Source organism: Anser anser, assembly GCF_964211835.1.
Source record: "Anser anser genome assembly, chromosome: 3".
Classification (NCBI taxonomy): Eukaryota; Metazoa; Chordata; class Aves; order Anseriformes; family Anatidae; genus Anser; species Anser anser.
This window is the reverse complement of record NC_139722.1, coordinates 74,576,014-74,599,585: the sequence shown is the minus strand read 5'-3', so window position 1 is coordinate 74,599,585 and position 23,572 is coordinate 74,576,014. Positions and strand designations below refer to the sequence as shown.

General features: G+C 43.7%; 2 long non-coding RNA genes across 3 annotated transcripts in view; one reads left to right on the top strand and one right to left on the bottom strand.

Moving 5' to 3' along the window:
• The window catches only part of LOC310898103, a 241,419-nt gene that overhangs the window by 181,276 nt on the left and 36,571 nt on the right, over positions 1 to 23,572 (bottom strand). The window contains exon 1 of one of the 2 annotated variants that reach the window (XR_014582960.1): positions 10,945 to 11,006. The exons of the other annotated variant lie outside the window; for it this stretch is intronic. This is a non-coding gene — a long non-coding RNA (uncharacterized lncRNA). Of the gene's footprint in view, positions 1 to 10,944; positions 11,007 to 23,572 lie in introns of those variants that run through there. 2 annotated transcript variants of the gene reach the window in all.
• LOC310898105 overlaps positions 2,270 to 23,572 on the top strand; it is a 44,267-nt gene continuing 22,964 nt past the window's right edge. Inside the window, exon 1 of the long non-coding RNA XR_014582962.1 lies at positions 2,270 to 2,407. This is a non-coding gene — a long non-coding RNA (uncharacterized lncRNA). The remainder of the gene's footprint in view (positions 2,408 to 23,572) is intronic.

Here is a 23,572-nt window from a genome sequence, read left to right as displayed (position 1 = left end):
AAAATACCCTTCTGAGCACGAAGCCATTGGCTAGAGCTGGGACTTCTCTCCTTCCTTTTTCTGTGTCTTTATTTGGCAACTTCAGCAATAAACACTTCCAAATAGTCTTTTAGAGAAATGTGTTGCTGATGTACTCGCTCTATGCCGGGATGCGGGGGGAGGATCGCTAGGGCTGGCGCACCACTGCGCTCTCACTTGGGCCCCAGCTTTAGCAGACAAATGAGGTCTTTTTATCAAAGGGTGAGTCCAGATCTGCCCCCAGCAGAGCTGAGACAAACTGCCCTCTCCACGGAAGGCATGTGCCCTTCAAACAGCTCGAGCTGGCTGCTCGTAGGCTCTGCGCTGTTACACTCCGTCTCCCCCAGCTATAAATAGCAGCGCCAGCCAGACGTGCCTTCGGCCAGCCAAGAGCTTGCACCCATTCCTCCCGAGCTGCAACCATCTGCACTTTTGTCACCTCCAGGCCGCACGCCACAACCCTTTGCTTGGGGAAGACACCACAATACTTGCGGTCAACGTGACAGACGGCAAATCCCGGCCAGTATGATCAGCCGCAGGCTTCAGACCCGCACTGTGCACCTCCTCCTCTCACCTCTGCCCTCTCCCAGCTGTGAGGTGGCGGTGCTCACCAGGGACCTCGCCACGGACCCTGTGCCCGCAGACCCCGAGGAAGCCTTCGTCCCCAGTGGCGTGGCCTGGTGAGGTTTCTCCTGGAGCAAGGCTTGTGCCGGGAATGAGCTAATTTAGGACTGTGGCGGAGAGTTCAGATGCTTATCCAGAGTTTAAAGAGGAGATGAACTTTTTATCCTGCAAAATTTGGCTATGTTTCGCGGTCCTTATTCAGGCAAAACTACAGCTGGCTTTAATGGAAGCTTTGGCAGAGGGGGCGGGGGGGGGGGACTTAACTGAAAGCTGTAAGATTTAACTTTTCCCTGGAATTCTCATGAGATATCTGGTTGGTTTTGTTCAGACTACAGGAGCAATTTCAACACTCATTCACCCTTCAGCTTCCAGTCACAACCTGGAGCCTCAAACACTGAACTAAGTGTCAGTGAAAAATAACTGAGAGAAACATGAAGTGATAAAGAAAACAGAAAAAGATCTCATGCACTGGACAAACACGACAAAAACTGATTTTATTCCTGGACTTGCAGTGGAGAACTAAAGCATGCTGTCTTATTCTTCCCTAAGACACGCATATTTTAAATACGGATGCTGTGTAAACATGACATGCATGTGCACCACCACACAGAAAGCGTGGCCTATAACTGTGTTTGGCCTGAAATATGAATGACCAGCAATGGCTCCTGGTGCTGTACATCCACCTAGACATGACAGAGAGGGAGTGCTGCCGCAGTGCACATGTCCTTTGTTATTTGTGGAGGCTCCGTATGAGAAAGCCGGTCATTTCCTCTCCTACAATAACAAGCTCGATAGCTATCTAATCGTGTATGGTAGGAGTGTAACTGCCTACTTCCCACTATAGCCACAAGATACCATTTTATTTCTGGCTCATCTAGCTGTTCAGTCTGTTGTGTCCCTGAGGATAATTAGTCCTGAACTCAGGGAAACTATTTATCTTACACCGGGGATATTCTATCAAATACCTCTTCACACAAAAACTCATTTAAAAGGATAAAAACCATTCCCTGAGGAACTGAATACATTTGCAGGCTTCTAGTCATTTCCAGCAGGTGACATATCTGAAATCACAGAGCCTCCCTTTCGGTGACTAGGTGGGAGCCAATTAGCATCATTTTGAACTGGGAAAGCTGCACCGCCACAGCCTCCAAGGAGCAAGTCCTACTTGTTGTAAACAAATCTGATTTGCTCAGTTTCGCCTCCTCACAAACATTGCACAACAGTCGCAGAGAAAGTTGTTTTACAGGGCAAGCCCCCATTGTCACTGAAAACAGGCAATGTTTTTTTCTCCCCAGGAGAGGAAAAATAGATGTGACAGTTCACAGCTACCACAGGTAATGGCTGCAAACTAGACTCTCTCACCAGAATTTCTCCCAAAGGCTCCTTTAAATATTCCATGACTAGCTACGTCCAAATGTATTTCCCAAAGGATCAAAGTACATTTTTCTTCCACTTGACAGAAGTCACCGAGTTGTTGCTATCAGTTTGCCCTTACAGTCCTTTTGCATCACCCGCCTGCAGAAACAAACATTCCTCGAGATTTTTCCTGATGCAGTAACTGTCCATGCCACCAGGGCTTTATTTTGGCCAGAGTTGCCTGCGGTGTTTTTGCCGGAGCACAAGCATGTTGTTCAGACCCCATGAAAAGAGAAAGCTCGGCTCTTACGGAAGCTTGGCAAGTCTCTGACTGCAACTAGAGGTCCAGGAGAAAGAAAAATCCAAATTATTAGGACTTGGAATATGAAGCAGATGAAGCAATCTAGAGGTAAGTCCTGGTATGTCCTAAGGCTTAAATAGCAATGTGCACATGCTCTGATTTCCCCACTCAGAGAACTAAAGTACCTCTAAAACACTTTTAAAGTAAAGGAGTTAAAGAACCAGCACAACTACATCTGCCTGGGCCCTCTCCTGCATGCAGACACAGCCCTCGTGTACTGATGCCTGATGCATGTGAAATTTGAGCAAAGCCCCTTAGGGGTCGTAGTTGAAGACTACCCCCTCTGGAGCGTGCACAGGAGGCATGTGCTCTTTATGAGCAACACAAGGTAAATCTGAAAACCTTGCATAGTGTCACAGTTCAGCCTTTACTAAGGAAAAAATCCTTGTTTAAGGACTGAATAATGGTGTGGGGACAGGCCATGTTTTCACCAATCCATCAGGCTAACTGGCCATGATACACTGTCCGGATAATAAATGCCATTCAGTCCTCATTGCTGTGTCCTTTATTAAAAGCTATATGGGGAAGGCAGAAATAACAATTACAAGAAACTGTGCATCAAGCGGACTCCACACACTGACACCATGGTGGTACAGGGTGTGACATGCTTGCTCCATGGGAGCTTGCCTTTGCTTTGTTGGGGGAACCAGGATTTCCAAACTTAAGCAGCAAGTCAAGTGCAGGACCCCACATCACAGCCTGCTGAGCTGCTAAGCAGAAAGTTGTAACCAGCTAGAGAACAAAATGATTTTAGTATTCGTGTTGACCTAATATGGACAGATCTGCATTCATGCTGCCTAGGTTGAGAGCCTTCTGTTTTCTTCTATACTGAACTCCCATTAATCTCCACTGAAATTATTCCAAAATATGATTTCTTCACTGGCAAAACTGGTTAATAAGGTTCTTGCCCTCTCTTTGATCTCAAGCAATAATTCCTATTCCTCTCTGTCGCCTGTTTCTGAAGTCATGCTTTAAGGAGGTCACGGAAGAAATCCAGATTTAAAAAAAAAATAAATAAATCACAGAAATTTGGAAAGGGATGCTTGTTTTGTTTAACCCTTACAAAACATTTCTTCATCTTAGGACAAAAGGTGGTCTCCTCCTCTAAATGCACAGAAAGGAGCACATGTTTCGTTTGAAAGGACTATCACCCTGTCACTGTGAACAAAGTCCTGGTTTTGCTTCCATCTTTAACAAGAAAAAATTCCCCTTTGGGGCGAGGACATATTCTCAGCAACACATTGCTTCTGACCTACTTTCAAGAAGGCCCCACAAACACCACAATTTATGTCACATGACTGAGGGGAAGGACAAACTGCAGGCAGAGCTGTGGAAGGCGACAAACTTTCAAATGGGTTTGCCCCTGGGGAAATCATAATACAAAACCAGGCTGCTAGGTACTTGAGCACCTGAGAAGATCTAGGCTTACTATCTCTGTACCTCAATTTCACCCTTTTCCAGTGTTGTAATGGGCCCTTCCTGCCTAAAAACAAATTCACAGGACTTCATTAACTGAGGCCCATGAAATGCTTTAAGGATGACAAATATCACAAAGTTGCCAAGTATACTTACACATGTGCAAAGCTACAGTGACCAAGACAGGGAGACTGGAAGATATTGCAGAAGTGTGCTGAACTTATGTTGTTGTAGGCCAAAGCGATGTAGACACCACACTCTGCAAGCCATGTCTCCATAGCAGCAAGAATAGGATTGCGTTAAATGTCATATTTATCTAGACTTCATTGTGAACTTAATCACAGTGAAGGAGAAAGAGATCCACAAAGAAACAAAGTCTTGAACAATTATGATATATTAAATCCCTCAGCAATATTGAAACCTCTCATGCTAAAGTTTTTCTACATTTTATTTAATTCTCTTTATCCTCCTGGGGATCTGAGATCAGGAAAACAAAAAGTAAAAGCATCTGCCTTCTGCAGCATGCATGTGAATATAAGGAAAAATATTGTCAGATGCACTTGACAGCTGTAAAAATAACAGATTATCTTTAATCATTTCCCAGATAAGAAAAAGGTGTCAGCTATCCCTGGGTCACAGGCAAGGAAGAAGAGATGCTTTCAGAAATTCCTCTGAAATGAATTTTGGCAGATACTGCTTTCATAAGTGAGGTGAATTTTTCCATTTTCCACTGGAAATTGAGGACACGACAAAGCAAAAGAATAGACCTTAAAACAAAACATGTATACATAGGTATTAGCATCCTGCTGATGAAACACGGTGAAGGAAGAATAGGACTGGAGGAGCCTGGGGTTGATTTTGCAGATATGGCATATGTGTTTGGAGGTTGTCAGAAGTAGGAGACACAGTCTCAGGAGTTTAGAAATGGAGACTGCCATATTTTATTTATTTTGTTTAAAAATACTCCAAAATAGTTGTCCAAGGCACTACATCAACTAAAGCCATCCCTTTCTGGGAGGCCAGTCGCACATAGTTATATATGATTATATATATACACACAGATATATATAAACACTGTTTTATATAAAGCACTTAAATACCTTATAGTACTTTAAGTACCTTAAAGACTTGTTTTTAAACATCTCTAGTCTAGCCATAACACTACTAAAATTTTTATACCGGCCTGTCCTAACCGAAGTACACACTTTTTTGAAGTGCATGCAATAAGATCACAGTAATGTAAAGTATTTTATCACATTTTCTTCTGGCTCCTTATCATTACCAGCAATGAGGACTTAGCAAAGATGAACAAGGTGAAAGCTCTGCTGATTACACACAGATAAAGAATTTGTAGCATATTTAATAATAGTTTTAAAAGAGCAAATAAATGCACTGCTATATCTTTGAGTGTGTGTGCCTAAAGCAAAGTACATTCAAGGAAAAGCTGTTGAATAGGAAAATGATGCTTTTCATATTTTGTTCTGACTTAATTAAAGCTTAAATTTCCCCTTCAATTTTCATGAGGAGAATATATTTTTAATTACTGTATGTGACCTTTTTATATTTCAGCTTGAGTATGAAACATCCAGATCAATGAAAAGTAATTTAAAGCAACCTGAACAAATACATGCTTGTCTGAAAGAGGAGGAATGTGAAACTTGCACTCAAATTTCAGCAGCTCTTGATCCTAGCATCTCACGTGGATGGTTCAGAGGGCTTAGGAGGCCTCAGGGGAGGATCTGAACTTGCACAACGAACAGGGTTGTACCCTGCTCTAACCAATAGCACCGCGTGTCATATACATGCTTTCTTCTGAAGGTTTTTTCCCTGCTCTACTTTCCCTTCCCCTTTCTTAAATTAAATTAATGCTTTTCATGGGGAGCTGAAGCCTGAGGCACGTGGGAAATGAGAGATTTGTATACCACAGGACCCTATACAGGAATTTCCACCAACTTTCATGAGAAAGAAGAAAGAAATTTTCTTTCTCCCTGTCCCAATCTGTACGCACTGCAATTAAAAAAAAAAAAAAAAGATTAAAAAAAGTCCTATTTGTCTCTTAGTAATCATTGGTGTGGACCCAGAGCTGTTGCTGAGATACACAGGATCACATTTACAGATGATACTACATTAGAAGGATCTGTTGACTTCATGGAGGATAGAGAGGTCTTGCGTAGAGATCCTGATAGATTGCAGTGCTGGGCAGTCACCAGTTGTGTGAAGTTCAACAAGGCCAAGTGCCAGATTCTGTACCTGAGACTGGGCAACCCTGGATATACATACAGGCTAGGGAAAGAGGGGCTGGAGCCCCATGGGAAGGGGTTTGGGGGCTTGGGTTGATGGTGAGTTGAACGTGAGCCAGCAGCGTGCCCTGGCAACCAGAAGGGCCGACCATACCCTGGGGTGCACCAGGCATGTCACTGCTAGCCAGTCGAGGGAAGGGACTGTCCCGCTCTGCTCTTGTGCAGCCTCACCTCGCATGCTGTGTGCAGTTTGGGCAGCACAGTATAAGGAGGACATAAAACTATTACTGGCTGTCCAAAGGAGGGCTACCAAGACAGTGAAGGGTCTAGAGGGGAAGTCATCTGGGGAGTGGCTGAGGTCCCTTGGTTTGTCCAGCCCAGCCCAGAGCAGAGCAGGCTGAGGGGAGGCCTCATGGCGGCCTGCAGCTCCCTCACGAGGGGAGCGGAGGGGCAGGCGCTGAGCTCTGCTCTCTGGGGACAGCAACTGGACCCGAGGGAACAGCATGGGGCTGGGACAGGCTGGATGTTAGGAAAAGGTTCTTCACCCAGAGTGTGGTCGGGGCCTGGGACAGGCTCCCCAGGGCAGTGGTCAAAGCACTGAGCCTGCTGCAGTTCAAGAAGTATTTGGACAATGCTCTCAGACACAGGGTCTGGTTTTGGGGTGGTCCTGTGTGGAGACAGGAGTTGGACTCGATGATCCTCTCATGGGTCCCTTCCACCTCAGGATATTCTACGATTGTCAAGCATCTGTTCTCTTGCTTTTGTTAACCTCCAAAAGTCAATTAATAGAATCAAGAACATACAAGAAAGTAAAACAGCTTATCAGAAGTGTATCTCACCCTCCAGCCACAGCACAACCTCTTCACTCCTTTCATTCTGCACTGAAGAAGGAATGTAACCACCTGGTTACGATTACATGACCTTAGGTAATAAAAGTTTATCATAAAAGTGAAAAGCACATCTTAGATTAGTATTGTTGAAACAGATTAATTTACTGGAGAACTTTATTAAAAATAACAGCAAACCAGAACAAGGTAAACATTTTCCACCAAGAGTAGAAAATAAATTGTAGAATAGCAACTGCAGAAACAGCATAGAAATGTTCGAGGTAATACACAGTCAAACCCTTGTGTTTTAAAGAATGAGTCCTTAAAAATTTCATTGAGTATTATTATCAAGAATAATGCAGTTCTCATAGCATGATGGAGCAGAGGGTGGGGAAAGACATGATTACACCCAGCCACACAACCTCTATTTTTCAGGCATCACAGAATTTTTCAGAGTTAACACATTAGACAAATTAACTCTTTGTAATCAATATTGCATTGTAAATTTACGCCTTCTCTGGAGATTTAAAATTTAGTTAGAATTTTTTTTTTTTAATTGCTTCTGTCTGGCATGTTCAACTCATTAGTCTTATCTAGGACTTTAATTGTGACTTTGTAATCTATAAATGATAAAGCCTGAGTCATAGAAGCCATATGGAAGCATAAAGGTTACTTAAAATACAAAAAGAAAAAAAACACTATTTCCCAAATCTTGCTAGAGGAATCTCATTAAATAGAGGGAAAAATAGGTAATCCTATATCAGAAAATATTTAATTAGATGTTAACGTGTCTGCAGATTTCTGTTGAATGATGAAATGTTGTTGAAGGAAGACATACTGCTCTTATAAATGTGTCTATATATATATACACATATATGTACTTATATGTGCATATATACATGACAGTATTAAGATACTTTTAATAGGTATATAAAGGGAAAAAAATGTTGACATGCTGTGTTAGTTTAGACGGCTCAGGTGCCAAGACAGTCTCTCAGACTGCGCTGCCTACCAGTGACTAATGCTGCCCATAGTCTTCAGCAACTGTATCACTTAAATATGGAAACAAAACAGGAGACAACTGCTCTAATATATGTATTCACAAAGCTCCAGAATAAGGAATCTTTAATTGCTCTTTGAGTATGAAAGACCTTTCTTCAGTGACTGCCCCTCTCTGCCCCCCATCATGCTTCCTCCTGGTTCTTAGAAGGCACTGACAGAACTAAACTTGGTCATGGATGCAAAGAATAACAAGAAGGGGTTCTGCAGGTACATTGGTCACAAAAAAAAAGACTAAGGAGAGCAAACTGCCTCTGACAAATGAAGATGGAGAGCTCATACAACAGACGTGAAGAAGGCAGTGGTACTTCTTTGTCTCAGTCTTCACTGGTGATCAGGCTCATCACATCTGGAGTCCCCAGACCTCTAGGCAGGGGCTGGGGGAGCAGAGTCCCTCCCACTATAAGTAAAGAGCAAGTTCAGGAGCTCCTGATACAACTTAACTACAAGTCTATAGGGCCTGATGACATGCATCCTAGGGTCCTGAGCGAATTGGCTGATGTAGTCACCAAGCCACTCTCCATCATATTTGAAAAGTCGTGGCAGTCAAGTCAAGTCCCTAGTGACTGGAAAAAGGAAAGAACCACTCCCATTTTTTGAAAAGGGTAGAAAGGAGACCCAGGGAATTACAGACTGCTGAGCCTCACCTCTGTGCCTGGCAAAATCATGGAATGGATCCAGACAAGGGTGGTGCGCCTGGGTCAGGGCAATCCTGGACATGAGTACAGACTGGGAGAAGAACTCATTGAGAGCAGCCCTGTGGAAAGAGACTTGAGGGTTGTTCTAGTGAATGAAAGGCCTGACATGAGCCAGCAGTGTGCTCTTGCAGCCCGGAAGGCCAGCTGTATCCTGGGCTGCATCAAAAGAAGCACGGCCAGCAGGTGGAGGGAGGTGATTGACCCCCCTCTCCTCTCTCTCATGAGGCCCCACCTGGAGTGCTGCATCCAGGTTTGGGGCCCCCAGCACAAGAAAGATGTGGACCTGTTAGACAAAGTCCAGAGGAGGACGACAAAGATAATAAGAGGGCTGGAGCACCTCTCCTGTGAAGAAAGGCCGAGAGTGGTAGGCATGTTCAGCCTGGAGAAGAGAAGGCTCCAGACCTCATTGCAGCATTTCAGTACTTAAAGGGGTCTTATAAAAAGGATGGAGTGGGACTCATTACTCAGGTAGATAGTGATAGGACAAGGGGGTATGGTCTTAAACTAGAAGAGGATTGATTTAGATTAGACATTAGGAAGAAACATATATTCACTGTAAGAGTAGCAAGGCACTGGAACAGGTTGCCCAGAGAAGTTGTGGATGTCCCATCCCTGGAGTTGTTCAAGGCCAGACTGGGTGGGACCTTGGCCAACTTCATCTAGTGGGTGTCATCTCTGCCTATGGCAGGGGGGTTGGAACTACATGATCTTTAATGTCTCTTCCAACCCAAGACATCCTTTGATTCCTCTCCCACAAAACCCAGCTCAGTGTTGCTTGCACAGGTGGTTTTGTCAGGCCAGTTGCCAATCCAACAAAAATAGCTAGATTAACAGCAACGTGATTTTTAGCTGGAGTAGTCCCTTGGTTTCCCTGGCTGGTACCCACACAGAAGTGGGGGAATTAAAAGAGCTTAACTTCATACTGCTCTTAAAAAAATGCTTGTGAAATTGTGTCATGACACACAGCAGAAGGGGTGTCATAAACCATGGCTGCACATAAAGGTGTGAGCAACTTTGACATCATGGCAAGTAGACACGTGAGGTCAGTGTTCACCGAAACTTTTCCCTATTATCAGTTTAAAAACTTAGAATCACTAGGTTGCTATCACACATTCCCAAACCACTCATAGTACGCAAACACCTTATCTATCTATAACAATATCTACTGGACTGACATGAATCTAGCATGTAAAACCCATCTCACAGAGAATCTGAACCTAGTCAGATATCATATTACCTAAAATATCCTTAATCCCCAAATAACCTACCCACAGATAAAGGCTTCACTTGCATCCTGCACTAAGGACAGAAAGATCTTTTGACTCCAAAGGAAAAGTCCATGGCTGATAGGATACCACTTGTATTTTCCACACCTAGGGACAAGCTGCAATTCGGCTGAATTAAAACCTTCTTGACAAATAACTCATGGTCCAGGCACGTGGAAATATGGTAATTGAGGTGTGCTGGAGGAGAGGAATAAATAGGGTGGAATATTTAGAATGATACGTCAATATTCCAAATTAGAATGAACCTGAAAATGCAATGTAATGGATTTAGAGAAGCCGGGATTTTTTTTTTATTTTTAGTGAATAAATCTTGGTATTGGGATTCAGGTGATTGATCCTAATCCCATCACTGCTTCAGAATGAGAATATGGGCAAGTCATTTTACTAATTTTATTTTGCATTAGAGATGACAAATACTGCTCCCTTCAGCAGAAGGCTTAACAATGCCCAGAGGAAAGATACTAATATTTTTATTTACCTGTCTTATTTATTCATGTAGACTGTGATGCAATGGAAGACCAAAGGGATTTACCAAAGTTGACCTTTTGGGTCAGAGATAGCCTAGTGCAAAGGGGACAAATTATTTCAGAGGAAGTCTATTCTAGGTAGCCTCACAAGGCTATTAGTCACACTGATGACTCAGAAAAGGTAACTCTGATTAAAGCTATTGGCAACAAAACAATATATGAGTAAGGCCAGTTTCTGAGCACTTTAGAACGCAGCATTGCTAATAGCTTTTATTTTAAATTAAAAGCTACTAGTCAGTGAGATTGGAGCACTTGAAACAGTATCAGAAAGTCTTTTTAGCAATCACCAACCTAACAGTAATATTATGTTGCACACATAATATCTAACATAGATTTAACTACCTCTCCTAATAGAGGAGATAACTCTCCCAATATCAAGCTAATACAAATGACATGGTGTAACTTGACAGGCCTGAACAATGGACAGGCCTACAGATTATAACTGTCAATGAGATAATTTTGGTTCAAGGTAATACAGCTGCTGTCTCAGCCAGTTCAGTCACAATCTGCAGAAAATCATGAAACTTGTTACCTGTATTCTCCAGGCAGTCTTGCCTAAGACCAGGTATTTCCTCCACTCTCTATTTCAGCCTGTTACCCATTTGCTAGAGCAACGCTGCTCCTGACTTAAAACCAAAAGGAAAGGGCAGCACACCTGTTATTGGTGTGTCTCATTAATACTAATTTCAAGAAAGAGAGGTTTATCTGCTTAGCTGAAGAAAGTGTTATCAGGTGCCTTGCAAAAAGCCATTTCAATCGCTTTGTCCTATCTTCTTCATCTATGTCTTGCTCTCTTTGGAGAAGGAATGGGATGGGGCTGAGGAGAAAGGGCTGGAATGAACAAGATGGAGATCGCAAGGCAGTACCAGTACAGAATTTTTCCAGAATTACCTCTAATCCTTGACATTAGGTTGCAGGCTCTGTTCTTGTGTAGGAATGAGATTGTTTCAGCTTGGTGACGTCCTGGCAATGGGACAGTAATAACAAGTCTACACATATTCTCTCAGATTTGTCAGAAATGATGAATATCATTCTACTAGAAAGGTCTGCTGACAACCAAGGGCTGTGGCAGAGCAGAGAAGTACTACCAAAGTGACTTACTGACTTTCTGGAGAGATGCACACTCCAACAGCGCAACAAGGAGTACTGAGCACAGCATACCCTCCACTGTGTGAGAGCAGAATGGAGCTGTTAGTCCTGAGGCGCTGGCCAGACAGAGGTAAAGAACACTGACAGCCAGAACCAGCTCATCTCTTTTCCCTGAAATTTTTTGAAAATGGAAACAAATGGCAAAGTTCTCTCATTCCTTGCAAGATTTCATTTCTGTTGCTTGCTTATTTAAAGGAGTAATCTTTTTGGATAAATCTTTTTGATGCCTTACTTTTATAAGCTGCAAAGTGTCAGACATCAGTGGGCAGGGAAGATCCAACCAGTGCAGAAAAGAAGGAAATATAGGTTCATGATATTGCCAACAGCATCATTAAGATCATTTAAATGCTGTTTCAATGCATTTTTAAAGCCACTGTGCATGAAGTGAAAAATTGACAAGCATATTGAAGTTATGTTGAAGAGTGAAATATGTCAGTACCCATCAATGAACTCCATTTCACGTGATATATTGGACACATGTCCAGGATGCGCGAGAACTGTGATCATAGTGCACTCCAGACAGGCAGGCCCAGAAAAAGTGCCTGAGAACTGACTGGAGGATAATCCCTAAAAGATGTCAGCACGGCAGTCTAGAGACATCAAACATGGTGGTTTTAACCACTGGATGAGTCTGAAAGTGGTGGAAAAATATTTAACTTTATGATGCAACGAGGGGTAGAACAAGCCTGTCTGAAATGGAAGCTATAACCTCACAGGTGAGCACATGGCAAGAGACGTAGGTCCCAAACACAGGCAACTGTAAGAAAAGCAAGTCACTGGCCGTTACTTAGAAGCATGGCTTGTGGAAGAGAAGAAAGAAATTTTAGCTTGGAACACCACCCAGCTGCAAGAAAACTAAGACAGGGAGAGGGCAGGGCCTCCAATATCATTCAAGTGCCTTTAGTAATGAAGTGAATGTGGTCAGACAGATCTCTGCTCTGCCTGCGTTGTCCCCAAGCAGTCAAGCTAAAGCCCAAAGGTCTCTGAGTCCAGGTGTAAGCATTGTACCTGGCTGTTCGGCCCCTCTCCACAAAAAGGCCTAATTAATTCATTGGTGTAGGTGTGAAGTGCTGCCCTTAGGTAGGAGTCGGTGGCTGGGGGTGGCTGGCTGGGCCGCAGCTCTGCATGAAGGGCCGGGCACAGAGGTGAAGTAGCTCTGGTGTGTGGCTTCGGCCCACGACGCAGTGCTGCTATGGATAAAAGCCAAATGTTGTGGGATGAACAGACAGGCCGTGCTAGTAAAAAGTGAGAAACAGTCTATCTCCTCCTTGCATTACCACCCCCACGTTGTCCTCTCCAAAGAAACCCGTGGTCTGCTTCCAGGCACCGTGCCTCACTAAGGCCATGTACCTAGTCAAGGAAGCTGGAAGGAGGGCGGGGTGTATTGTCAAATGTCTAGACATGATGGCACATGAGAAGAAATACTGGCTGTTTAGTCCAGGGAACAGACAAGCAAGGGAGGACACGATAGCGCCTTTTCTAAAAGGCTACGGCAAAGAACAAGCAACTAAACGTTCTTCATCTCCACTGAGGGCAGGATAAGAAGTAACGAGCTCAGGCTGCAGCAAGAGAGACGTAGTTTAGACAGTAGAAAAACTTTCTAGTGACAAGGGGAGCTAAGCACTGGAACAGGTTATCTAGACAGGCTGCATGCTCTGTCATGGGAGGATTTTTAAGGCCGGTTTGGACAAACAAATGACACAGGAATCCTGTCTCAGAAAGGGGGGTGAGACAGCTGATATTAACCGGCCTTTTCCAGACCTGCTTTTTGCTGATTCTCTATCTTAAACATAAAACCCAGCTGTGACTCTTTGGAGCAGCTTATGTGAAGTACAGAGTGGCTTAGATGTTTCCTAAATGAGTTTTCTAAAAACAAAACAAAACAAAATCTTTGTGTTGCAGGCTCTTATGGCTTTTTCTTCAGTCTCACCGTACTTGACCCATTTCTTAAAACTCTGGCTCCTGGAGTCAAGCAGATTCATGAAAGCTAAGCTTAAATAAGCAAAAAATGGTCTAAATTTATGGAGCAGGATAAAATGAAATAAAACAGATTACAAGCATGACAGAGAAGTACTTCCAGCAGTTATAAATCCACAAGAGAAGCAAAATATGTTATTTAGCTTCAAAATCAAAAAGCAGTTGATTAAAAAAAAGGTCTTATGATTGGGACTGACTCCATTTTTCAGGGTTCATATTTAGTGTTTAATGTTTTTAATGGTCATCTTCTACGATACGTTTAGGCCTGAAGTCAGCAAAAAAGGGAATTGTGTTGCTGAATGACTGATTCAGAAACCAAAGGTCCTTCACAGTGAGAGGCATAGAGGTAGGGACCTGGGTGTCCCCTTTCCAGCCCAAGAGAGAGGGCACCCAGTGAAACCAGCAGGGAACTTTTTAAAAAAAAAAAAAAAAGGTGGGGTGGGTAGGGTGGGAAGAGCAAATGTGTTCTGTCATAAAAACACAGCTAAGAAAGTGGAACTTCTTGGCCCAGGATGCTTTGGATCCTACACGTGTTCCTGGGGATGCTCTGAGCATGCCTACATATGTCGGCCTCCAGATCAAGAACTATCTGAGCTCAAATGGTTGGTGTCTGGGGGAGTATCTGGGGAAGCACTGTCCTGCGTTTCCTCATCTTTCATGGTCTACTCCCAGGCAGCTGTTATGGGTCACTGGTGGAGACGGGATGCCATGCCAGCCTCTCAGTCTGACCTCAGAAAGCCGCTCTCATGTTCTCCTTCTCATGCTGTGGTCCTGAAGAGCTTGAGGCGTACTGGCAGGGCCTCGTGAGGAAATTTTGTATCTGTTCTCTGAATATCAGACTTTTATTTCCAAGGCTGTCAATCACACCTTACCAATAAATTCCCTAAATAAAAACTTCTAAAATAAATAAAACCTACAAATAAAACTGATAGTGCAGAATTAGTTGAGTGCATGAATATAATGATACTTATCATAAAAATCTGTGCAGTGTGAGTTTTCGTCTGACCCCATCATCACTCTGCAATCTTTTTCATTATCATAAATCAAAAAGCATTGTTTGCTTTAAATCGCTTGCTGCTAAAAGATGAATCACCTTTGATTTCCTGAGTTTTGCTTACGGCAAAAGAAAAAAAAAAATAAAAGCTTTCAAAACTGCAACAGTAAAAATTCCTGGTCTTACTTTGCATATAAAAAAAAAAAAATCAGAGAGCTCTAAAATTTAATCTAGCAAGCAACATAAAAATGAAACAGAACTGTGATTTAGGAAAAAAAATATTTCTCCATCTGTGGAGCTATTAATCTACAGTTTGGTCCAGAGAGTGCATATACAGCAGTCTGTGAAGAGGGACCCCAAGCTCTAATGGCTTGAAGAAGATAGGTCCTCAAATATTTAATCTAACTACAGGTGCATATCTAAGCTTCTCTGTAACATCTGTCCCTGTGGATAAGAAACCACTAAGCATCCTGCACCGGATTGTGCAGACACCAGCTATGTCGCTTAAAGCGTATCCTGTGTGCTGATGACTGATGTGCAAATCACCCAAGGCTCCTCAAGAGGCTTGTCCACCCAGCTCTTCCTATCCGGAGAAGCAGAGACCTCCCCTCCCACAGACCTGACGTTGCACCCCGTGCCCATAAGTGCAATTAGATTCTTGCCACTTTTTCCGAAGTCAGGAAAAATCAGCCCATTTAAGAAGTCAGTTGAACAAACTGATGAGCCCAACGGGCTGGAACAGCAAAACAGATCACAACTTGGCGTAAGTCATCCCCAGGGGGGAAACACAGAAGAAATATGTTGCATGCAGTTGTATCTAGGTTTGTTCTGTGACAAAAACGCTCACAAAGAAAGAAACAAGCAAAAATAAAACAGGCTTCATTCTTTATGTCTCCCATTAGCTAGAACCCTCATGGCAATTCCCATCAATTTAACTTTTGGATGTCTGGATACTAGCCAGGGAGCACTCAGCTTCCATATGCTCGGCAAAGAGAGCAACAGCAACGATGCAATGCTGTTGTCAGGCGAGGCAGGTAAATCACTGCATATTTCTCCACAAGCCCAATTTTTCTGAAACTTGCCACCCAACTTTAGGAGTTAGCAGGGTTTGGTAAGGAGCCTTGGATGTCCCACCAGCAACTCTAAATCTCTTAACACACCTGATGGAGCTGGTTGTGTTTGTCCATTTAGCCGTATTTGTTGACCCTCTTTTATGCCTGTGAGGGAAAATGGTTTCCTGCATGGAGACTGATTATTCTTTGTCCCTGGGAGGCAGTATAATTTGAAAGTATAAGAGGGGGGCTGGAGTCGGGTGCATGTATGTTGTAATCTCAGTTCTGTTGCTAGCTGTTCACAGGGAACTCAGTTCATCTCAGCCTCACCTTCCCTTCTCCCTGGAAAACAGAGACCTTATGCACAACTGTGGGGAAAGTGTGCAATTTATTAAATGTATGAAGCAGTAAAAGAGCAATTCATCTTGCTAACTTTAGCTGTCTGTAAGTTAGTATCTGGTCTAACAAGGCTCCCTGTACAGCCCAGGGAAAGAGAAAGGTTGGATAAATCACCTCCTTTTCCTCCACCGATTGTAGAAGGAAGCCAGACATCTGGCTTTTAAATGTCTGTGTTTAGGCAAAATTAATTCCATCTTAAATGTCCAGAGTCATAGTAAAGCCCAGGAATCTTCTGCTCTTGGCATGTCCCAGCCTCCTCTATTAGAAAGCTGAAGGATGTGCTCATGGTGAGCAGGCTCCTGCATTTTTCTTCCCAGAAACTGCACACATTCAGCAGCATTCTTTTCCTTTACTTAGTCCTTGATTATTTATTTGAGACATTAGGAGAACATCACTCTCTGGCTTTGATCTACCACTGCTGCTAGGCTGCCAGCTTTCTCCCTTCTGGCAGCACACCAGCACCTATGAAGTACACAGGTAGGCTTTTGTATGTGAGCATCTCATCTCAAACACGAAATAAGATTATAGTGGTAACATGCCCACACGTGCCCAATATTAACAAATATTCCTGTCACTGTACAGGTAACCAATACAGACCCCACTCCTCACAATTTTTTAACCAAAAGTTACATTTGCCTTTTGGAAGAACAGTGAGGGAGAGGGAAAGAGCATGCTGGGCTGTAGAAGCCCACTGTGTCTCTGTAGGACAGATGACCTCCAAATCCTGCACATCTACAACTATATTGCAGAACACCCTCGAATTTTATATATGCTGAGCAGACATCAAAGAAGAAGGGCTTGTGGTCACTACTGCCTGATATTGAATTCACATGCAAGTCACAAGGGGCTTGTACTAGGTTTTGAAGTCTGACCCGTGCAGTCACAGGATTGTATTCTTTGCTTCTCTCTTGGGTGGTATCTTTCCCTTACAGCTGAATGTTCTCTGTCTATGCATCTCTTCAGTGTATGGATTAATAGCCGGTACTTCAAAAACAGCTGCTGGTGAATCTGGGGTGCCTTTTGCCCTCCAAATCCCTTGGCTGAGCTAAAATTTTCTAATGTAATATGTTACTTCCATTAATGGTAATAAGCAAGCATTTCTAAAGCAATTTCCATAATCAAAGTTCTCCACTCAAGAGCTCCTCTGGAACTATCAGCTGACTTTGCAGGGAGGAAACCAAGGCAAAAGAATTATGCAAAATGCTCAAAGCCACAAAGTGAGTCAGACTCCAAGGCACAAAAAAAAAAAAAAAAAAAAAAGAAGAAAAAAAAACACCCTTTAGTTCTCCTATCGGTGCTTACGCCCAAAGGCAATCCCTGTCTTTCACAGCCAGGGACTAATTCGGATACCAGTTGCACAAAGACAATTCCACTGACACTTTCAGAGTTAGCCCTGATTTACTGCACCATCTGTGAGATCAGCGTGCGGCACAAGACACTCTTATGACTGGAAAATACTTTACTGACAAGGAAAATATATATACATATTCCTTCCTGCTCTCTATTGCTAATCTTTAATGGCCACCTTTCTACAAATACTTTCAGTCAAATTCTGACTGAATCAGGAATTTTTCAAATTTAAATAGCCTGGATAATTGGGTTGGGTGTGTTGCATCATACTGGGCACGCAGCTCTTCAGCATGCAGCTTGATCTTGTCAAAGAACTTGTCCTAGTACTTCTCTTCTGCACTTGATTGTATTCACTGCTTTTTGGTAATACAACCATCATCCAGATTTTGCCACTCGCATTATATTTCCCCTCTTCTCAGCAGTAAAAACTACCTACCTATTGAAAAAAGACAAAAACAATCTGCAAACAAAACCCTGTATCCTCTGTCTACTCGTTGATTACAGGAAAGCCCCGAATTTTACCTGGAGAATTTTAATGAAGCACTGATGCCTCACTGAATCGTTGAGGCTCCTGTGTTTATGCAGACATAAGGCTGAATGCACTGAGCCTGAAATAAAATGTTTACTAACACAAATAAACAGAATCAGTCTGCAACTATCACGTATTTCAAGTCCTTCTCCATCTTCATCCTGTCTTTATCAAGGTATACGTGCAAAGTCATTAAGAAAAAGACTACCTGATCCATATTAACAAATGTGAAACAAAAACACTGATATGAAATTACTGCAAGGGCTTGGTGAAAGATTCAGTTGTGCAGGGGAGTCTGCTCACTAAGTTTCAGTTTAGACAAATTCCCCGTATCGCTGGCTGTCAAAGTTTCAGAGCCATTGCTGTTTCTTCCCCACTCTGGGCGGGTACCTGACTGGGAAGATGTCCCCATCTCTGATCTTTCCCATGTTACAGATTCTAATGTACATGGACAAAAAATCAAAAAAAAAAAAAACTACCACCTGTTTTGTTGTAACAGGCTGTGTCTTTCCTCCCTCCTCCTCCCCCCCTGCTTTTCAGAGAACAAAGGGAGTAAAATATGATTGATTTCACTCGTGCTTTCCTTGAGTTTCTGAGGTAGCTTTGCAATGGAGAACAGTCTCTGTGTCCCGTTCAGGTTGCTGCCTGGGCCCCCAGCACAGGAAGACCAGATTTGTTTGCTCCTCCGAGGGCTGAGCAATGACAGCTGTTGTGCTGGGGCTGCCAGTGCTGCCAGTGGAGGCGGCACAGGTGCTGTCACCACAACCAAAACATCTGGGTCTGAGACCCAAAGCATCTGTGTTGTCTTCCTGGCTACCAACATCAGTATCTGAAATGTAAATTAAAAATATGTACCTATGGGTATTTGTAGGTGTAACACGTGTCATTTGTTCTCATGAGCATGTATCATGTGGAACCCTTGAAAAAATACTAATTCTCATTTCAGATTTTACCACTAAAAGGGCAGTGCTCTAAAATATTAATTTGGATAATAATTCCAGGGCAGTTGCTCAGACTTCTCTGCTGAGGAATTGGTAGTGAAAACTGGTTTCTAAAGAGTGCAATGCATTATGCTATCCTAAGGATGTCTTTTTCCAGAGAAACTTCAGTTATGTTTTGCACTGCATCTCCTGTCTCAAACATGGCTTCAGTGGAACCAGGTTGGAAAACAATGTTCTTCTCTCAGCTTATTTGGGCAGTTGATCAATTCTTGATGGTACCTGGATTTTTTTATTTTTTTTTTTACTGAGTATGGAATTATCAGCAAAGGTATAGCTGGTGTATAACAAAAGATTGAACTGTGTAGGGCTCCTTACCTTGAAAAAGGAGGTACATGATTGAAGAAAATCATGAAGGATGTCAAGAATGATTATCAGAAGTGCTTTTTAAAAACTCAGCAGGGAGTATTACTCACTATTCATTGCAATGCAAAAGGTGAGGGTTGTCACAGAAATCATCAAGCTGCAGGGTTAAAAAAAAGTGAAAGTAGAGAAAAGTAAAAGAAAATATACTTCGGTACATTTTTTACAGAACGCAAAGTTAAACCATGGAACTCATTGCCAATGGATCTTTGAAAGCACAATCAGATTCAGGTGCTAATTATTAAAAAAAACATGGGAAAGAGTCACAAATTGAGGCTAAACATGAAGGTGTGGTCTAACCTTATGTTCAGGAAAGTTGTAAGTTTTCAGGTTGCTGGGAGGATATCCAGGGAGAAGGACAGGCATGGCCACCAAGCAGACATCCACTTACATCTGCTAACAGTGTCCTTGTAGAATCATAAAAACATTCAGGTTTGAAAAGACTTCCAAGATAATATGGTCCAACCTTCTCACGGCACATGGCTGGTGTGAACTGGTCAGGGCCAGAGACAGGCAGCAAAAGAGGAGAAGAGCCCTGACTGGATCTCATTTTAGCGCTGGGTGCATTAATGCTCATTCAGGTAAGCAAATAGAAACCTGAACAAATGATTAATTGGCAAAAATTCCCAATTCTAAATCTAAAGTCTTCTTTGGCAGCCTTGGCTAATCTCCCCACTGGGAAAACAAGAACTATAAAACTTTCATCTCAGACGTGTTTTGAGGGCTAACCACATCAGGCCCCTGAAGTGTTTCTAATTCGAGCGGCGGTATCACCAACCCACTTAACACTATTGTGCCACCTCTGGCCTCTGCCTTTGGAACAGCAACTATTAGCAGTAACTTCATAAACCACACGTGGCCACTCTTGGCCAGGATCACCATACACCCTTCTGCTTTATCAGCCCACAGATACAAGAGGTGCCAAGAGAGCTATTTCCATCAGCAATGTCCCATTTCGCATGAATGAAGGAAGTCAAATGTTGTCTTGGAATTAGGAAGGGGGGCAGGGGGAAAACAGATGACAACCACAAATGAAATGCCCACCACACATATGAGAGGTGACCGTAGGTAGAAAAAGTATAAACTCTCTGGGGTTAATTATAAAGGAAATCTGTAACCCATACCAAAGCATTATCCCTAATTGCTGCCATTAGTTGAATCAAGCTGTGTCTTTGTTGGGGAGAACACAAGACAGAATGCTAGAAAGTTCATCTCCTACTTCCACCTCTTCTCTCTGCTGCCCACCACCCTGTCCTGGTCACATACGCAGACTGCAGGAAGTAACTGAGCTCATCTCCCAGCTTACACAGCCCTGACAACCTTCTGCATCACAGCCGCAGACATACCAGTATCCTCTGTATATCTATGTGCCCCTCTGTGTAGACATAGTCCCTAGGCTGGTGTCACAGTTTCGTCAGAGGTCTGCAGCAGACAGCTCATTCACTGCTTAGGGAGAGGCCAGGAACACCCGCGTGCAAATATTTTTCCAGGAGTACCAACCCCATACATGATCCCTACGCCCCAGGCCTGGTGTGAGCATCCTGGTCGTGGTGCTCCCCTTCGTTGGAGCACAGGAGAGGAAGGCAGCACCAGCTCCTCCAGGCAAATCCCTTGCAGCTGGGGCACTCAGGTAACAGCTACTCTGCGCCCACAAACACTAACTCCCATTGCCCATTCCACACTGCCAGCCCCACCACGGGGAAAGAAAGGGAAGCCCCAAGGTCCAAGAGCTTTGAAACCCCTCGTGCGTCCCTGGCATCTCTCTGGTGCAGGTACTGGGAAGAATGGGGGGCACCAATGCATCCATCCACCACCAGTACGACTGCAGCACGTCCTTTTCCCTGCTGTTTTGCTGACTGCTTTGCATTTTGAGATAAGACTAATTCTTACTACAGACCTACATATAATGCTTAGCGACAGGACATAACTGTTGTACCTGAAGGTTCCTCTATATCAGTGGCTGTAAAACCAGGTCTTCTGTGTGCAACTCCACAAAAGAGAAAATACAGCTGTGCAAGGCATAATAGTAAAATTTAGATTGAGACTATTTTACGGACAATGTCTTTTTTATGCTAGATGCTGTATGAAAGGAGGTGAATGTCATCTGGACAAGGACAGTCACATCAGTTAAAAAAGGAATTTTTTGATCCAAGTTTACCACATCTCCATCAGGCTTACTGCTGTCCAGGTCAATATTGTTTCTCCACTTATGAACAAGTTTCCCCTTTTACAGACATGTAATTAAGAGACTGCATTGACCTAACCAGAGCAGATAAATCAAGAAGTATATTACAGTGCTCTGCCTGTCCCAAAATACTCTGACATGTCACACATGAGCTGACATTCACTTTCAACTTTAAAGTTGCTGGGACTTGATGGTACTCACAAATATTTTCTAGTAGGATCCAGCATCCTGCAATATGCCCACCCAGAGACCTGATCTGTTAGGAAGTGAGATCTGAGCACCCTTATGCTTTTCATTCAGCACAAGACAAAGGTGGGGTCCTTAGGACAGTCTCAATGCTTAAAGCCAGCAAAGAGGCAAGTCACCCTGTACATCTCCTGACTGCATTTTCCAATTTTCATTCTTCCCTCCTTTCAGTCATCCCATCAGGTTTACATCAGAGCTGGCACACAGCTGAGCTCCCCACTGTCCCAGACTGTGTCATTGTGCCCTCCAATGCACAAAAGTTTGGTGCATTTTCCACTTTTCAGTAAGAGGTGCAAGGGCTGGAAAAACAGGCAGCAGAACATGTATGCTCCCCTTACCCCAGCAATTCCCCATGTGACTGCATTTATTGTCTCACACGGACTCAGGATGTTAACTAAACTGACAAGGACTAGACAGCAGAGAGAGGAAGGAAGGAAAACATCTGCCTTTCCAATCCAGTGACTGCAAATAAAGTTCGTCTACTTTTAGGAGTCTCTCAAGCACAGCATACACAGGGCTTGGAGAAGCTGGGGACTCCTGATGAAAGTGCTGTGCTGTTATTTTCAGTGCCACAGCCAGGCTGGGATTGTGTTTGGTCTTCTGAGAACAGAGAGCTGGTTACCATGTCTACTTGTGCTCTTCCTTAAGACTCTTAGAGCAACTTTACCGCAGAGAATCACTGAGCATTCACAAAGAGGGCTTTACAAAGGAGGACTGCTGCTGCCTAAAACACTTTCCGTCGCCTCCTGCACAATTCATCCATGCCAGACATAAAATCCCAAGCAGCACACATCCTATCCTTTCCAGTGCCAACCCACAGATAAAGATATTTTATTTAAACTGTAAAACCAGGTTCTTTGTTTAAAACTGTGAAAAGAGGCATGTAGCAGGGTCCTGCTGTTAGCATGACATACAGTAATGAATCAGTTAGCAAGGAGTCTGGTGGAAGGGCTGATTCATGACATAAAAAACAAGAACTGGGCCCTTTGCTGTACCTCCCTGATGTACCAGCATACCTGCCCTTTCCCAGCGCCTTTTGAAGCCGTTCCCGCAGAACTATTCATCCGCCTCAGGCTTCAGCAGCAGGTTGAACACATCATCCCTTTGCAGATTGCAGGGGAGCTGCACACACAAGTGACTTTAGTTGCTGGTCAGAAGTCCCCTGAAATCGAAGGACTTGTGCTCAGGAAGAATTTGTTCCATATTTCTTCCTTCTCCCTGAAGGCTGGATGTGCAAATTCATCATGTCTCCACTTGACTCCACGCTGCGGAGACACACGCTGTGACACAGGGGTATTTTGGCAGTAGAAAAGAAAAAGCTTCAAAAGCACTTCACTGAGCCCTGAAACATGCCAAAGCACACCAGGCGCCAAGCACAAGAACCTGCCGAGGAGAAGCGTTTCTCCGTCAGAGGAGGCTGATTTCCCTGGAGAGAGCGAGGCGAGCTGCGCTCCGAGCACCCGCTCCCACCCTGCTCAGCAGAGCAGGCCACAAGCAGGCAGCAGAGGTCAGCCGGGGAAGAGCAGCAGGCTCTGCCGTCCCCTGGTCCCACCACCCAGCTCTCCTCCTGCCTGGTGGCCCAGTACCAGCGCCAGCGCAGCGTGCGGCCCTCAAGGCCGAGGCCCCGCAGAGCACTGCTGGTGCCATGCAGAGCTGAGGGGCAGCCAGCAGCCTCCGTGTAGGGTAGGAGAAGATCTTTGCCCTTTTTGTGTTAATGTACAGTCGTGGCAGGTTTGCTATCACACTGCCCCATCTCTGTGGATGGTTTTCATTATTCCTCTCTGTCGTGTCCCAAACCTGCCCTCTTCTATTCACGTAGAGGAAGCATTGAAGATTTTCACTGCACTCTTTACCTTGTCTATATGACTGCTCAGACAGCCTCCCAGACCTTGTCTCTATTTACTTCATTATCTTTTGC